General features: G+C 36.4%; 1 pseudogene; it reads left to right on the forward strand.

The window, feature by feature from the left end:
- The first annotated feature begins 3,682 nt into the window (after positions 1-3,682).
- Positions 3,683-3,800, forward strand: LOC111723624 (annotated as a pseudogene).
- The last annotated feature ends 1,748 nt before the right edge of the window (positions 3,801-5,548 follow it).

The raw sequence follows: 5,548 nt of genomic DNA on the forward strand, positions 1-5,548 counted from the left end.
ATCGCTTTGGGTAGTATAGGCATTGTAACAATGTTGATTCTGCTGATCCATGCACATAATATATTCTTTTGCCTTTTTATGTACACACAAGCTGGTAAAACAACAAAATTAAGCGGGTAGGAGGTAAGGAAAGGGAGGAGTAAATTCACCCCTAATGATACAGTGCACATGTCTGGGTGAAAGGCACATTTATAACTTTGACTCAATCTGTACAAAAGCAACAGATAACCCAAACAGGTGTATCCACATAATATTCCAAAATAAATAAGAACTTTTAAAAAAAAAAAACAGTGCCAGGGATTTTAATTTAGTTAACAAGCAGTTGAGTGTCTCCATGCAAAAGTGACACTCTCAACATTATATTTAAAGGAGAGGGTGGCTGTAATAGTATAAAAAATGAAAGGTGTACAGTAACGATGATGTCTTTGTTCAGGTGCTAAGGGATTAGAGCTGTGAAATAAGGAGAAATGAGGTAAATCCAAGATTATAATTCATAAGAATATCCATTCAAAACACAGACGATAAGGAAGAAGGAGGAAGGCAAAACCAAAGCTGTCTACACGATTATAAACCTTATACGCAGGAAAATGTATGCTGGAGAAGGGAGGCATTTTCATTTAAAGGCAAACTCATTGTATGATGGGCTATGACATAGTAGAAAATTACATGTCTGCATGGAAATGTCTTATAACAGAGTTGTCCAAATTGCATAGGTATTCAAGAGGGTTTTAAGTAATAGATGGCATTAAGGCTCTTCAATCAAAAACTACTCAGCATGGAAATATGGTTTCAGAACTAAGATCAAAGTCATAATTTAGAGGGAAAATTAAAATGCACACAGACAAAAAGCCTAAGATCTGAAATGTAGTGTCTGCCCGATAGAATTTACCTATCGTGTTCAGTGGTCCTAAGCTACTAAGATTAAACAAAACATTGGTCTCCTTTTATCATTTAATCAGTTTGATTTAATCAGGGTATGTAAAGGCATTTTCAGCTTTACAGTTAGGAAGGGAACACTGAATTTAAACCTGTTTTTTCAGCAGAGCCTAACTAGAAATGCTTTTTTCTCTTTGGGACAGAACAATTCATGCCCACTAATCGTTTTGTTTACTTATGACTGTGCTTTTTTCATTTGTGTGTTTGGTTCTTGTTGAACACAGAGCCTTTCCATCCCCTTTTCTACACATCATGGAGATGGAAGCAAAGAAACACATGCTCCTCCTGGCCTGGAGTTACCCCTGTGTGGTGGCAATAATTTGGTAGCAGGCTGTGAACAAAAATGTTTTTAAATGTGATCACCACATGGCCTTTGGCCTAAGGGGCTCTGTCTGAAGAACTTTCCTAGTTTTCATAATCACCATGCTCCTGTAGGGAAATTAAGGTTTTATTTTTATTTGTTTTGTTCAAACACTTTTATTTTCAAAAAGGTTGGCAGTAAGAATGCTCCCTGTTGCACAGAAGTCTAATGTAAATTGGAAGAAAATAGATTTAGGAGATAACATACTTTTTCTTTTGCTGAGCAATGAGCAGTTTTGTAAATATTTAAAACTCAAAATACAAAATTTGAGCACTTTGGGCTTCCTATAAGTAAATACTCAGTAAACATCATCATTGTAATTCTGTAACATTTCAAGATATCTTCTTTGTCTTGTTTCTTGCTGCTATCGCTCTCATTGGTACGTACAGCTAATCAACTCTACATGGCCCTCCATACTAAGTACTTGGTGTTAGGAGACCTGAGATGGCAGGGAGTCAGCAAAGGGACACAAAATCTGGCAAAGAAATGAAACAAAAGCAGTGACCAACATGTTTTTTAAAACTTGTGTTATAAAGAACTGCCTTCTAACACAAAGTCTCACATTATAACGTTTGCATAAATATTGACCACCATGGGAAGGCCCACAGATGGTGCAGCATACCCATAGTAGGAACATATATTGATTTCTTTTCATTTATTTATTTATTGCAGTTTTGGCCAGGGCTGGGTTTGAACCCACCACCTGCAGCATATGGGGCTGGCATCCTACTCCTTTGAGCCACAGGCACCACCCAATATTGATTTCTTTTATGTGGGTATACATATATAATTCCGCCTGCTATGAAAATATGAAGGGCATGGAAGCTTTCTTTGAAAAAAGACAAACTAATGTAATCCCATGGCAGGGATTACATTAGAAACTTCTCACCCATGCTCTTCTGGTTTAGTGTATTTAGTAAGTGTGACTTGAGTTGCCTCTACTTTTGTATAAGATTATTGCCACCGGGACTGCATCGTGAACACATTTTCGATTCATTGTGAGTCCCAGTATCAATCTTTTCTTCTCTTTTCCTAACAACATCCATATTTCCTTGTACATTTGCTGTAGTGTTTGAGTGTCTGCATTCATAACTGCTAGAGTGAAACTTAATTCCTTAATTTGCTCAGTTAGTGCTGGGATCCCCAATCCCCAGGCCACAGACTGGTACTGGCAAGTGGCTCTTTTGGAATCAGCTGCAGAGCAGGAGGTGAGTGACAGGTAAACCCAGAAGCTTCGTCTGTAGTTACAGCCTACCCTCATCACTTACATCACCACCTGAGCTCTGTATCTGTCCCACCAGCAGGGCATCAGATTCCCATAGGAGGGCAAGCCCTCTGTAAACTGCACACGTAAGAGATTGAGATTGAGATTGTGACTCCTTACGAGAATCCAATGTCCATCCCCAACCCATCCATGGAAAATTTGTCTTCCATGAAACTGGTCCCTGCCCAGTGCCAAGAAGGTTGGGAACCACTGACTTAGCCTAGTTAAGTATACTTTGCCTTAGTGATTAGCTCAGTGATAGGCATGTGATCTAAACTAGTCCGATCCTGGTGAAAACCAGGACATTTGTTCAGTGTTTGGGGGAAGGTATGCTATTTGTCCTTGGGAACATGAGTAAGGAAACCTGGAACCCTAGATCCTGCTCGCATCCATCATGAGTTTAGGAAAGGAGATGTCTTTAAGATGAAGTTGACACTGGAAAGGAAAAGTTAAGAGACAAAAATGAAAATAGAGAACAGATTACAGATTCATAGGGAATCTGCTGAGTCTCTGGCCTGAACCACCGTGAAGCCTGTCTTCACACTGCACATTCCAATTACATGAAATAACAAATTACCTTATGGTTTAAAGGGCATAGTGTGTTGCATTTTCAGCTATTTGCCCCACAAGGAGTCCTAAGGGACAACAGGTTATAATTTTCTAAGGTAAGAAACTGGACCTTGCTTTTTTCTTATCCCCTTCCTCCCAGCTTTTATTGGGCCCTGTAGAAAATCTTCACAAGGAGATGCTCAGAATTGCTTTTTGAATTGCATCATGCTTGTTTTACTTTAAAACATCTTTACTGTTTCAAAATGTCATCCTTCAATTTAATACACTTGTCTTTTTTAAATTTTAAACCCACATTATCATCTAGTACTTGTTATTTGTATCTGGTATCTCAGTTGTCTCTCCTAAATTTTTTTTTAAATTAAGTCTAAAGCATCTTTTGATCCCTTTGATACTCCTTTACTGTCTTTATCTGAATTATTAGAAGAAAATTTAAAGTATTTATTCCCTTTCCAGATAGAATATGAAGCTCTTTCTCTAATGATCAAAGTTTGTTTCTTCAGCGTGGTAGGAACAGGCCTATCTGAAGCAATCCTATTATAAATATTTGTAGGATCACTTCTTGGCTTTTGGCTAAGATCAAGTGCAGTATCTGTACTTATCAGTTTAATATAAATGTTAGTAATTTAGAGCACTTTTGGAAAGCAATTCAAAAATATCTGTCGACATTAAAAATAAAAAATATCATTTCATCAAAACTTTCTGGTAGAGCTCATTTGCAGAAATGATCACATTCTGTGTCATAGAAATTGACCAGAGACCAGAATATTCTGCAACCTTTAAACACAACAATTAATATCAGAATATTTATAATAATTCTGAGTGGAAAAGCAAAGTTCTAAAAACTGTGAGCTGAAACATTATTCCTGGAAATTTCTATTGAAATGACTATTTAGGAGAAAAATTGGCATTATACAGTAAATGTTGAAGATATAACCAACCTATGACCTGAAAAATTCACCAATTAGGTATAAACTAAAAATATTTCTTATATAGGAACACCAAAAACATGTATAGGAATATACATAGTGAATAGTCACACACTGTTAACGGAAACGATTCTAAACAAACAAAAAGATTTAAAGGAAAAGGAATGCGTACAAAAAGATTTCATTTATCTAGAAGTAAAAAGAAATGGCAAATATAAGAAATATATTATATAGATAGATAGATAGATAGTGTTTAGAGACACATACACACACAGCCAAACTATGAAGCAAGGAATAATGAACACACGATTCAGTACTGCGGTGGGGAGAGAAGGAGAAAAAAATCAGGAGACTCATGTTTCATTGCTTGTGTTGGACACTGTGGACATGGGTATTTGTTTTTTATTCCACATGTATCATACATAATTGTATGTATGTTATATTTTATTATAAGATATTTTAAAAACAATTCTCATGACAATAGGAATAGTATAATTCCATTCATGTGTCTTAAATATAAAGGTAGTCCCCCTGTTACAGATGAGCCCTTGTGCTTAGGAACAGACTTCTAAGGCTCCCCATAAGGAAAATTTATAATTAAATAATTTCATGAAAATAATAATCTGGGAGCTCATTTCTTCCGTGCATGTGAACAAACCTGCATGGCATAAATGGCTCGTCAGTGCAGTGTCTTCTTCTAGCCGCTAGTCTCAACGTTCCCCATCATGTATGTGCGGCATCACTGTAGTCTCAACTTTCTTATTTGATTTTGTCATTTGCCGTTGTGACTACAAATGCAAAGCAAAACAGCACCGCAATTCCAGGTAAGCCTGATGCCCAGGAAAAGGTGATTGCAATGGAAATGAAAGTAGAAATAATTAAGTGTTTGGAAAAGGTCAAATAGCATCCTTCCTTGGGAAAGCCTTAGGCTTTAGTTGAGGGAGTAGCAATGACAAAGGATAAAATGAGAAACAGAACATATGGAAGGCAGTGCTCTAATGAAAGCATCAATTATTTTTAAGAAGTATAACATTAATGACTGAAGTGGGAAAGTTATTATTGACTTGGTTAGAAGAGCAAAATAAGGACAACATTCCTATTAGCCTAGCATTGATGTAACATTAATGTTACCCTTTAATATTACTTTATAAAATTGATCCCATTTCTTCTCTAGACTTTTTGTATGAGTCTGTTTTTATCTTCCATTTGTCTGAATTAAAAGACAGAGCACTATACTTTCTGTAACTTATTACAGTAAAGTGGTATTTACTATTATAGTATTATATTGTTATCAGCACACATGAGCTATGATAGTATTGTTATTATTATCTCTGTGTATGTTCTGTTGGCCAGAAACCTCACTTACATACAAATAGGACCCAAAGATAATCTCAGGAATGTATGTCATAACCACAGGGCCACCTACATATTCATTCCCATGTCATATAATCACGCCCTTCATCACAGAAATCTTCCTTCTAAGAATTTGTA

This window comes from Otolemur garnettii, unplaced genomic scaffold (genome assembly GCF_000181295.1).
Source record: "Otolemur garnettii isolate 467f Iridium unplaced genomic scaffold, OtoGar3 scaffold00013, whole genome shotgun sequence".
Lineage (NCBI taxonomy): Eukaryota > Metazoa > Chordata > Mammalia > Primates > Galagidae > Otolemur > Otolemur garnettii.